The sequence below is a fragment of the Cupressus sempervirens genome, chromosome 9, assembly GCF_028749045.1.
Source record: "Cupressus sempervirens isolate cs-2001-9-10 chromosome 9, ASM2874904v1, whole genome shotgun sequence".
Classification (NCBI taxonomy): Eukaryota; Viridiplantae; Streptophyta; class Pinopsida; order Cupressales; family Cupressaceae; genus Cupressus; species Cupressus sempervirens.
In genome coordinates this window covers 437,409,319-437,422,396 of record NC_143126.1, presented here as the reverse complement: position 1 = coordinate 437,422,396, position 13,078 = coordinate 437,409,319, and the positions used below count along the sequence as shown (strand labels likewise).

Sequence of the window (13,078 nt, the reverse complement as noted above, 5' to 3'; positions counted from 1 at the left end):
GTGGGCATGCAATTCAACTATCATTTATTTATAGACATAAAAAGGCAAAAAGAGATATAGTATGATAGGGGAATTATAGATTCTTACAAATTTTCCACGCAAGGACAAAAGTGTTCCACTCCCTCCTCAATAATTTATTGATTACAGATTCCCCAAACATGCAAGGTACCGATTCAATCCATGAATCTCGGAGCCCCCTTCCCTAAACTTTGGAGTGCATCCACACCGTCCCGACAGTTTTTCTGACAGAAAAGCAATGTTTACAACTACAACAACAATATTCTACTAAGATATTAATGGCATCTATCTAATCCTGCGTGTTTTTCTGTCAAGCTTACGTGTCAATCCCACACGAGTGAAACAACTTGATCCATCGGAAAAGACACGTGGCAGCACCCCATTTGCCAACAAGTCACAAATTGGAGGAAGGTACGTTCAATCATAGAGCACTTGTTGGGCCCAAAATGGTGGATTTCCATTTGTTGTGAAAGACATGCATCTGGCCGGAGAGCTTTGCTCCAAGCGGATCTCAAATCCAATTAAATCGATTTTATAGCGGGCGACAGATTCCGCCAGAAAAATGTGCAGTTCAGTGTGGGGAATAGTTTAATGTGAGTAAAATTTTCAGTTCAGAGAGGCGTCCTGGTTTCTTCTCCCATTTGCCGCCAGTGCCACAAGGTTGAGACTTGAACGCGGTATTTATAGTTTGTGAGAAGCATGCTTTATTGGTATATATGAATTTGTAATAATCTTACCTTTTTTGGTATTTTTTTATTTTTGCGTCCAGAGTCCCAGACACCCCAGTTTGGCCGTTTGATCGATAATTGACTGCCAGTTTACGGTCAATTTCGGACTCCCCGGGAAATGCGATGCTCATGCCTTTAAGTAGTCTGCTACGGGATTAAAATCTGAGCAAAAATTGGGGTTTGTATGTAAAGTAGCAGTGGTTTCGGGGTTTACATTTAAATTATTGCAATTTTTTGTTCGAAAGTGGCTGTCAATACTCGTACATGACCATTGTGAAATGATTTATTGGCTGCTCTGGGAACCCCTTTCTGCCGGATCGCTTTGTATCGCAATTCAAACCCTAGGTTTTGTGTTTTTGGCCCGGGAAAACGAGAGAATGTCAATAATTTGCAGTGTAAGTTGATAAATTCTGAGGCGGTTACCGTGGGTTGCGAATTGGTGTAAATTTTTGTTTTTGATCGTCTATTGGGATGGTAAGAGGCAAAGCTAATGTTGTAGCTACTGACGAGTGAAAAGTTCCGATAAGCTGGCATGCATTTTATTGGTATAGAGACCGAAAGAGATAACAAGTTTATGCTATGAGATAAGAAGTAATATGTTTGTTTGCATAAGAAATGTGTCTGGTTACGCTGGCTCGTTGACTGATTATGATAGATTACATTGTTCGGCCAATGGGATTGAAGCCGGTAGCTGATGTGGAGGGTGATGCTTGCTTTTAAATCACAGTACTAATGTTTTTGGATTTAAGAGGCTTCAGATTCTCCTACGGACGCAGTCTTATTAATGACGGTCTCCAGTTAGCCACGAATTGAGTTCAGGGCACACTATTTGCAGGGTATGAGTTTATATAGTTTCTTCTAGGTACCAATCTGTACCGAGGGAAAACAGAGTTGGCCATTGAAGATACATGCAGGCCGTTTTTATGTCGTCCAGGATTGATTAATTGTATTTTCTTGTCACGCTGTCCATAACAGGTGCCAATCTGCCATTTGAGAATGAGCTGTTTTTAAAGACGTTTTGAACATTATCGAGAATACTTCCCATTGTTTTGGTCCTAATGCGGAATTTAACTGCCTTTCCAAAGCTATTATGTTGACGCTGTAACTTACAAATAATTGAATTCGCTTCTGAGCTTGTAAATTATAGCAGTGGCACTGCTTTGCTTGGCTCTTGTTTCGGTTGAATTGGATTTGTTCATCATTTGGTTCATTAGTTGGAGTGGATTGGACTGGTTCCTAATTTATTCCACGTGGATCGCTGGTCTCGGATTGTTGGTCATAGCAGGTAAGTTGTCAGTCCCTTGAGCTGACAATTTTGAATGATGTATGTTATCTTGTCCGCATTTTCCTAGGTCTTAGATCCGTCTTCTAGTTTGCAATTAAGTTGTTACCTCAATAGTTGACTACTTGGGTATGCTTTAGGTGCTTTTGGGTAAGTTCAATGCTATTTTTTTAGTAAGGAAATATAAGTGAGTATCGTGCATAGTTTGTTTGAAATTCTTTTGGATTTTAGTTATGCGTTATCTATGCCGCAAACTATAATCTTTAGATATTCTGCGTTTCATGGGCTCTGGAATGCAAAAATATTTGTTTTCATGTGTTGCCTACTCCGTTTTGTAAATTTCAACTTAAAGCTATTTTCCTGTTTGTCAAAGTCTTGAATACATCTCTCACTATAATATTGCATGCATTTTTGTTTTTGTTCCCATAAATGTAAAGTTGTCTTTGTTTAGTTCGCTCTACATTGTACCTCTCATTCAACATCTTTATTTTCATAAAATAGTAAATACCTCTTCAAAACTTGTGTAGCTCAAGTGTTCATGATGAGGAGCATCAGAGAAGCCTTTGAATTCTTCCAATCTGCTTTTTCAAACATCAAACTTCTGTCATAAACTCTCTCTAATAAGAGGCAAATTAAACTTCTATTATCACGAACAAGCACAGGTTAGTCTTTTAAACCTCCATATGAATTCTTCTCACACATTCCAAATATTGATCTTTCGCTCTTTAATACTATCAATACTTCATTTCAAAAGCCCGACAGAAAATTATAAAATCAGACTATGAAAAGAAAGTCATTTCATAATGACGGAACTTGAATTGATTCATCCCTTGATAAGCAACCAATGTTGTACTCAAAATCATGCCTTTAAATTTTTTTTTTAAAAGCTTGAATTGGTTGTAATGAAACCAAACCTGCTACCATAAACTCAATAGAAAGACTTGATTCCAGAATTCCTTAGTGTGATAGGCCGCACTAAAACATCAATATCTTCCAAAATATAATGAACTTTGAAAATCGCTTCAGTATAGTTTTAGGAAATTGGAGTGGTCACGACATATCCAAAAATTAAGAAAATCCAACGGTCCAATAACATTCTATTGCCCTTGTCTCAAGACAGATTTTTCTGTCAGACAAAACAGAAACTCAAGGGTTCTTGAATCAGTTTGATATCTTAGTCCAAGTCATATAACAGAGAGCTGATATCATGCTTCATGGATTTAATTTGAAACTTTGTCTTCATAACCATAAATCAGTTATTTGTAATAACCCTCAACTGGTTAACTAAGTTGCCCGTTCGGGTTCTGGTTTGGGTATGTATATGGGGTTCGGGTAAGTCGGTACGACAATCTTTCATCCCTTGCGGGTTTGGGTTCATCCGTACATGCATGCATGTATGTATGTTAAAACATCAGAGTTACAAATATAAAAGAAGAGTGATAATCATAAATTCATAAGGGCCAATAAAGTTATAAATTAACTAATTGTATTACTGATATAGGTTCAGATTACATGCATTGGCAATTGACTTCAACATGAACATGATCAACAGACATAACTATTAGCTGGCTTTTACAAATCTATCAACAGTCATGTCCTTAGATCTACCGATAAAAAAATCAATCCCCTGATCTTCAAAATTTCAAATGAATTAAAGTAGATTTCTGTTCACTACTGTCATAAACTAAGGGCATTACATAGAACAATTTTGGCTTGAATAATATTACCAAGCTGTTGCAAGACAGTATCTAAAGTTGATAGAAAAAACATGCTGATGAACAAATCAGAAATACATACATAAACTGACCTACCGCCCTGGGGTACTTCCTAGATGCCTAGGTTCACTTTCACAGAAGGACCCAAAGAGAACCCGTGAAGTACCCTGGAAGGACCAGTACCAAAACTGTAGCAGTACCAGGACCCAGGCCTAAATAGAAGAATCCAGTAACTGAGCTGGTTAAACATCAATTTCCTCTACTGATCAATAGTTTGACATTTTGTCAAACACTTGGCAAACAAACATGCTTTGAAAGTTCACATGACTTGTTTCTTGTTTTTTGCAAATTTTAGATTTTTCCAACCACTTGGAGAACATGCTTTGAAAGTTCACATGATTTGCTTCTCGTTTTTTGCAAATTTTAGAATTTTTTAGTATTAAAGTTTAGAACAAATATATATATATATATATATATATATATATATATATATATATATATATATATATATATATATATATATATATATATATATATATATATAAGAGGAAATACAAATGAATGCCAAGAATTACTAAATTGCAAAGGTTTGTATCCACCAATCGTGAAACTCTTCAATATATTCTATCAGCACATCGATATAATTTGCAAAGACAATAATTTAATAATTGGCAAGAACCTGGAAATGCAAATGTAGTTCCACCCTTGATATACAAGCTGCTGTGTCTAATGTGGCCTATCTCATGACACAATAGGCTGTCAAAATGCAAGGAATTCACCTCCAAATGCAGTCACAGCCTCTGTATGATTTTACAGTCCTTGGAGATCAGATCACGGGCTTCTAAAGGATAGGTGTGAGTCTCCAAAATGATGGACACAAACTTCAGCAAACAATCACAGGTCAGATGTATCAACTGCAGGCCTGACAGAATGCAACACAGATCCTTTATTGGTGATGCAGGTGTCAAATTCTCCAACATTGGGCCCCAGACAACAACACACAGGTCCCCAATAGATTGACACAAGTCTGCAAATAATGTAGATAACAGCTCCAGTTAGAATTATAAGATAGACCAACCAATAATCCCAACTCCAGCTCTCAATTGTCCACTTGTTTGATCTCTTGATTGCAGAACAATAATTCACTAACCAATGATGCCTTTCAGCCATAGTAAACACAGAAATAGAAGACACTCCAGAATTCTCAGGAATGCTGATCTTAAGTTCCTCAGCAAAACTTTGCTTCTCAGCCACAGTCTGAAACAGTTGAGAAGATACTCACAAATCAGATTTGCAAATTAGATCAATACAGCTTTACCTCAGGAAGGGTTTGATGCACAACTCCTATCTCCAAAAACCCCAGATCAAACCCTTATACCTCAGCAAGGGAAATGAAATCAGAAACTCAAAAAACTCTCACCAATACAAATAAAAGCAATAAACAATTGGATGCTTCATTTGCTTCATGAAGCCACCTTTTATAATTCACTTGGCTTCACCAACACACCATTAATCAGAAGCTTCCATTAGATTCTTTAATAAATAATTTTTCTAGCACATGACTTGATGAAGACACTTTTCACTTAAGAGGCTTCGAATTTTAAATATATTAATTCTTTGCACTTTTATATTTAATATTTGACTTACACTTATAACTAATTAAATAAATGGCCCATTCCAAAGATGACTCAACCCTCAACTGAAATTATAACTTTATAATAAGCCATTTAATGATTTAATAATAATTTGGCCTCAAATAATGATAACTCACAAAACACTTATTCTTTAAGTATGCCATCCGAAACAGCAGTCACACCTATTATTTACCCATGTGACCAAATGCACTTTCTGAAAACAGAAAGGATCCCTCTCAATCATCACCGACTTGCCATAAATAGCAGGTGCATGAAACTAAGTCCAAACAAAGTCCAATCTGAGTCAAACGAAGACTAGTCTGGAACATATTGAATTGTGAAGAAGACAAGACCCTCCCATAGCCAAGTCTTTGCCTCAGAAGACCCTTTATCCATATTATTCCATAATAATTAACCTATGGGGATCACAATCATAGGCTAATCCCTCACACTCTAATGCTAGCAAAAATGGGGACATTATATTATTGGTATCAAATGCCTTTGTTCGATATCACAAAAATCATGGAATGCATTTAAGCTTAGTTTTTCAATGTTGATTCTAGAATCGGTTTAATTCATTCAACACAAAGACAAATCGATAACATCAAATCAGTGTAACCTGGAGACTCGCACCCCCCTCCAAAACCTTGAAGTACCCATCCCTGAGACGTCCCCGCACTGGGTACTTGAGTACACAAGCACCCCCACCTCTGCCATTCCGCAACCATGCCGCCATTGGGATGTGTACGTGGATTTCTATTTGAATTTTGATTTTTGAATGTTACTATTGGGTATGTAATACGTTACCATGTTGAATGTCAATGGTTCTAATTCATGTTGCAATTTTGCTATGTTCAAGTATTTTAATTTGGTATGTTCTAGTGAACTACTAAAACATCATTTCATAACTAGCATTTCAAGTTCTATATGTATACTATACAACACCCTTCTCTGGCCTGTCCTCTCCATGCTGCCGTTCCCTGGTCGTCCCTTTGCAGTCCTGAAAATGAGGCCCATTTTCCCTGCGTCCCGAAAACTCGCCCCGGTGTCCCACCGTCCCGAAGCAACCCTGTGCTGGTGTAACACTGCATCAAATGCAAGATCTTTAAAGTCAATTTGGACATTGTTGTAACCAATTCTCAATCAGTTTTGAAATTTTAATTCAACAACAAATGAAATGCCCATATATTATTCCCCCAAAACAGTGGAGTTTCACACTTACACAGCCATCTGGAAACTAATTCAAAACTTCATTGTTTGATTCTATATTTTACAGACATTAACATATAACATTTCCAGAACTCCCTATGATAGTCAATTTTATATTCTGTACTCTCCAGGGATATCTCTGGATTGTCATTCCTGCAGGGACAACCAGGGAATATTTCACCAGTTACATTCGTACTCCCTTAACTGCATCTTTTTCCAATCAACTTTCAGCCCTTTATAATATTTCACGGGCAGTTACAAACATTTCAGTTACAATGACCCTTTACATTCCGGAATATCAAGATGGTACAATTTGCAAAATTTGCAAGTTTGTACATTTACAATAATGACCTAAACTTAAATCCATATGAACTTACAATATTTTCATCAATTTTACCCAAATAAAATCTACGAGGACAAAATATAACATTTTACAACGGACTTCTATGCTTGACCAAGATATAAGTTTTTACATGATTTTCCTGACATTTAGGTGCCTCTGCACCAGTTCATTAGCACCTTTCAGTTCAAAATCTGTATAAACGTCTTTTAGATGTGGGGACTCCTAGTTTGTCTTCCCTCTACATATGCTAAATCACAATTTTTTAAAGTTTAAACTTATACTAAATCTGCAAATGTTGTTAAATCTCTTTATATTCAATGTTACATGTTAGTATTTAGGCTTATTTGGTGTGGTGTTCAAGGTTTAAGTACAACAGCATCTAACATATTTGCTATGTTCCCCTGAGTTTCCAGGACGGGGACAGCAGGACGGGTTTCTGGGACAGCAATTTTTTTTGCCAATATATATATATATATATATATATATATATAAGGAAAATCCAAAAATATAAAATATATAAGGAAATTTGCATATATACATTACATTGATATAAAGATATGGATAAACCATGCTATATAAACATCATCGAACCTTAACATAAAACATTTCAATAATCAAATCCAATGCTCAATGTGATTTAATGCATTAATAATCTGGAATTATTGTAAATGTAGATGTAATATTAAAATAATAACATAAAAATTTAAAATATACCCAAGAACATAATTTAGAATTCATTTTCAATAGCAACATGAACAATAATGCACCTTCCAAATTGAAACACAATACTATTATTTAATTTTGAAACTACACTTTCAATTCATTGCAAGTGAATTGATATTATTACTAATACAAAAAGGTTCTCTATACAGCTCTGATCATGATATAGGTTTGTTACAGTAAGACAGTATCTTGATGCAGCTTCAATATTCACTAAATCTTCCACAATGGATCCAGATCAACCCAAGACCAACCTAGCACTGATGTAATGCCAGAAAATGACATAAGGATGCATGTTCTAGGTCTATAATACACTTTTCAGACTTTTCCAGCACCTTGCAAACAATCTGTTATATAATTCTGAGTCCGTAGCGTGACTATAACAGCAATATTAATTCCATGATTCTTAACCTAATGTTGTCAAATAATAATCAAAGGGTCCCAAATAGCAGGAATTAACTACCAATAGTAATAAGCATGTTAGGGTGAACTTGGAAGGAGGGGCCCATGTTAAAATTTTGAAAAAATATTTTTAAGTGCTAATGTTGTCTATTAAATAAGGGACGCCCAGCCATCCCAGGGACTTCCAAGGCATCCCCAACTTTTTGGAACCTTTCCTGGGATCTTTCAGAAAAGGGGGACGGGGACGGGGACGGGGGCAGGGGAAGGAGGGGGGAGACTTAATCTCTCCTTACCTCATTATATTGTCAGCGAATGCTACATTTCGTCACTATCCTTTCCTAGCAGGACCGTAGAAGAGAATGCTACATTTCCTTACAGCAATCAATTGTCCTGATGCCCTGGTATATATCCCTAAGATCTCTCTAGATATGGAAGCTTAGTTTAAATTTGTTGCCACAAAGACTAGGGTACTTTTACAAACTGAAGGTGTGACAGAAGGCAAAGAAACAGGTGGACAAACCAGTAAGGAAATTACTGATCTGTGCTTTTGTTCATAACGCATTAATATAATGAGATAGTGGCTTTAATGCCTCTGCCATGATTACAAAATCCTACAGGGATATTGAGTTTCCTTTCCCAATTTTATATGATCCTTCCCAGAAACCTTCTGAGCTTCTGCTGGCCAGAATTGATTATCTGAGTCCTGATAGGTTGATTTACAACTCCAGACCCAATCACAGCTTTCCATTGAAAAGTCAATTTTGTTAGGGAACTTTAGTTTTCTGTCACGGCCAGAATTGATTATCTGAGTCCTGATAGGTTGATTTACAACTCCAGACCCAATCACAGCTTTCCATTGAAAAGTCAATTTTGTTAGGGAACTTTAGTTTTCTGTTACAAGCATTACTTATTGGTTTAGTGATCATACGCTTTACTTTACTATTCTTTAAGGAGTGTGCAAGATTGAGTGTTATTATTGTTCTGTTCAAAATCTGGTTAGCCTGTAAAGGTGACCTTGTTTTGGAGAAGTGCTGGTAGGACTACTCTCGTTCTTTAACATATTTTGTCATTATCTTAGTCTAAGTCATTTTTTTTCTAAACAATTGGAATCTGTGAGCATTTGAAAAAACCCTGGCATTCATTCAAAATTGCATTAAATTTTCCCTCAGGTGGCCATAAATGTTTTTTTGAAGGAGAAGATAACATTTGCCAAATTTGTTTTTAACATTTTCTGTTATAAATACCTTCAAACAAACTAGAAAAATACATTCCATCTGCTTTTGGTGGTCCACTATTCCTATCTGAAGAATGCTTTCATCTGCTTTCTGGTTTCAGAGGTTTCTTTCCAGTCTCTGTTCTATTCATGTTTGATAGTTGGTGATTTGGCGCTGCTTCAGATACTCCTCAGTCCTTTTCCTTGCATATGCTGCCCATGAGTTAATGTTGACCACAGGCAGACTTATATATGGGAATTTACTGAAGGTGAAGTATTTGGGCATTTTCGAGATCCCAGAGCTCTAGCGGCTTTATCTGAGTGAAGATTACCAGGCATCAAGATTTTTGACAGTGATTAAGGACTCTGAAGCAGCATTGGGTGTGCAGCTTAGAGACAGGTTTATTTTCGTAAAGTTTGTTATAGTTTTGATGTTTACTAAAGTAAAAGTTGTAGAACCTACTTTCATTTTGTTTGGTAAAGTTTACTTTTAATTAAAAAAACATAACTAAGTTTCTATATTCTGTAAAGTCTGAAAGGTTTAATGCTTTAAAAAGTAAAAATTATGAAGTTTACTTTTCAATTATAACATTCAACATTATTATTTAAATTTTACTTTTAAATGGAAAAACATATTTTAATGTTTATAACTTAAGAAAGCTTAAAACAAAAAATGTGCTATTGTTAATATTTATGTATTTGGCTGAATTTTGATTTTTGAACTTGTTAATTTAATTAGTTCACAAACTTGTATTGATTTTTATCTTTGTGCAACACGGACATGAACTCTTAGCGTATACCTTATACACTGTTTTGTGGAGAGGGAGAGGGAGAGAGAGAGAGAGAGGGGGGGGGGGATGGAAGTCAGCAAAATATTCAGGAGTCGACCTTCATGGGATTAAGTAATACATGCAATTGTAAATTGAAAATTATTCCTTCCACTGATTTCTTTGTAAAGAGAGCCATTTAATCTGCATTTTAAGATTCTGAAATCAGCTGGAATCTTGTGACTTAGTTTCTCTTCTTAATCCTCATCATATGTCTTGCTCTGAACTGAGAATACAATCTCTAAATAGTTGATTTTCTCTGCTCTGATGATGTTTGAATCTTGCAAGACTTGACAAAACTTGGATATGTGAACAGAGCTGATGGGTTTGAACTGTTCTTGACTGATAAAACAATCTGGCATTTGAATCTCCCTTTATCTAAGTTTCCCTAGAGGTATGCTGCTTAAAACTTTCCTCACTGACATAAATATATTTTAATCTCTTTGCCTTCTATTGCACCTTAAGTTTGTAGAAGTGCCCTATTCTTCGGGCCTCAAAATTGAAAGAAGCTTTGAAATTTAGAGAGATATTAGAGAAATACACCAGGACATCAGACAATCGACTACTGTAAAGAAATGCAGCATTCTTTTCTAAGGTCCTGCTAGGAAAGGACCACTCCATTCCCTAACAATATAATGAGGCGAGGAGATAAAAGATATACTTGTATTGCATTGTATTTTTTAATGATTTTTACTTCCTGGAGCTTTTGAGAAAATTGTGATATACCAGAGATGGATTTTGGGTCTGACCCACCATGAGCAGTGGCAATTTTGAAGTTGAACAGACAATGGAATGGAGGATATGGTTTAATGAATGAAAGGCAAATAGCATAGGCTGAACTTGATTCATAGGATTGGCGATTCAGTGACCATATCTTCCTATTTCTGCTCGGTGGATGGTTGGAGCTGATCTATCCCTTAAGCTATGTTGTGAAAACACAAGCAGGGTTTAGTCCAGCTGTGTGATGTCCCCATCATAGAGTTTGATAATATTTAATTTTATTAAATCATGAAAGAAATATTTTATAAAATAAATAATATAATAGTTGAATAAAATATCATTATAAACGAATAGATTAAATGACAAACAAAGATTGTCATTATCATAAATATAATAATCTTAGTGTGATTATCTATTATTAAAATATTAATGAAATAATAATAATAATGATACTGCATGAATCAATAAGTAATAAATTAAATAAATAAATATACAAATAAATTATAAAATAAAATGATTATACAATAAACAGCAAATCACATGAAGTATAGAAGCAATACCAATAAACATATGTTATATAAACCAATTGTCTAAAAGGTGTGATTGTACAAAATCTGATTTGTTTAAGAAGAGTTATAACCCATACCAAAGGGTACACAAACCATATATAATACAGATTAATTTAATTCTCAAAGTACCGAAGACAAGAATATATACAGGTAAGAATGATCACAAAAAATGAATATATATTATCAATACTCATAAAGGAATTAAAACATATTCAATTGCTTGCAAGTATCGGTAACAAGTAGTATGTTGTAACTTATTAGTGCATCTATACTAATTTACAAAATTTACAAAATGCTATTACATGGTCTTGCATATTCAAAATGAATAATAAACTCAGAATTAAATATGTATATTCATATGTTTAAATAAATAAATAAATAAATATCTATTTATCTATCTATCTATATATATATCTATATATCTTAGTTACTGGATTCGTGCTTGGACGCTGGATCCAGATTCGTGCCTAAAGGCTGGTTTCAGATTTGGATTCGGATTCGTGCAAAGATTCGTCCTAATTTGGGTAGGATCCTTGTTTTGGATTGTGGATCCGTCTAGATCCGTGGACCACGAATCCGGACGAATCCATAGTCCAAAACAAAGATCTTGCACGAATCCGTCATAACCCCTAAGGACCCATAGGCCAAACTTGGAATAAATGTAGATAATATATATATATATATATATATATATATATATATATATATATATATATATATATATATATATATATATATATATCATTTTATATATAATGCATATATATCTATACTTATGTATGTATGTATGTACTCACAAATACTAACGGGAAAAATAAAAAATCATGAATCCACGAATCCAATTCACGTACCTGAGTTGGATTCGTATCCCGAATCAGTAACTAATATATATATATATATATATATACACACACACTACCTTAATAACAATTAAAATAATACTTGTATTATTATTGATAGTTATGACTAAATATATAAACTCACATCCAAATACTGTTTGGCAAAGAATGGAAGACTAAAGTGTTATCAGGGAGGGGCTTGTCTAAATTTAAGCAAATGGATCTTATCCCAAGAGAGGGTAGGGTTCAGCATTCCGTAAACCTTCATGATACGAACTTGGACTTGTAAACTTTGAGAGAATCCATTGTTGGTTTCTAGGCAACATGGATAACACCTACTCCTTCCTTCATTGAGTTGATATAGTAATAAGGTCGGATACAAGTGTTAAAGATAAATCTAATGAGATAAATGACTAATCCTATCATGGACATTACAATCTAAACCCTAATCAAGAAATGTAAGATAAGTCAGGTAAAGTCCCAACAGGGGACAAAACAAGTGGTATCTTAACATGATCCTACCAGCTTGCAAGGTAAAAAATGGAACAAGGAACGATTTTAGTCAATAAGAAGGAAACGAACAATGTGAAATATGTGTATACTTTGTGTGTTCATGCATCAAAGTGTATTCTTCGTGTATACTTAGTGTCTTCATGCATTAAAGTGTACTCTTGGTGTATACTTTACCTCTTCACACATTAAGGTATATTCTTCATGTATGCTTTGTCTTTATATATTCATATATTTCATATTTTCAAACGGATTTTTCATGTGTGATTCTATATTTAATTGACCTAGAATAGTAAAACTCAACAATATGAATTTATAGATTAACGTTAGAGTGAAAGACTTATATAAA

The 13,078-nt window shown here is 34.8% G+C and overlaps 1 protein-coding gene across 2 annotated transcripts in view; it reads left to right on the top strand.

Moving 5' to 3' along the window:
• Window positions 1–469: 469 nt before the first annotated feature.
• The window catches only part of LOC149539177 (protein MEI2-like 5), a 50,788-nt gene continuing 38,179 nt past the window's right edge, over window positions 470–13,078 (top strand). The window contains exons 1-4 of one of the 2 annotated variants that reach the window (XM_089800503.1): window positions 508–678; window positions 788–1,582; window positions 1,722–2,031; window positions 9,387–9,664. The gene's annotated coding sequence lies outside the window, so the exon portion shown is untranslated. Of the gene's footprint in view, window positions 679–787; window positions 1,583–1,721; window positions 2,032–9,386; window positions 9,665–13,078 lie in introns of both variants that reach the window. The other variant, XM_089800504.1, reaches the window with a different exon arrangement.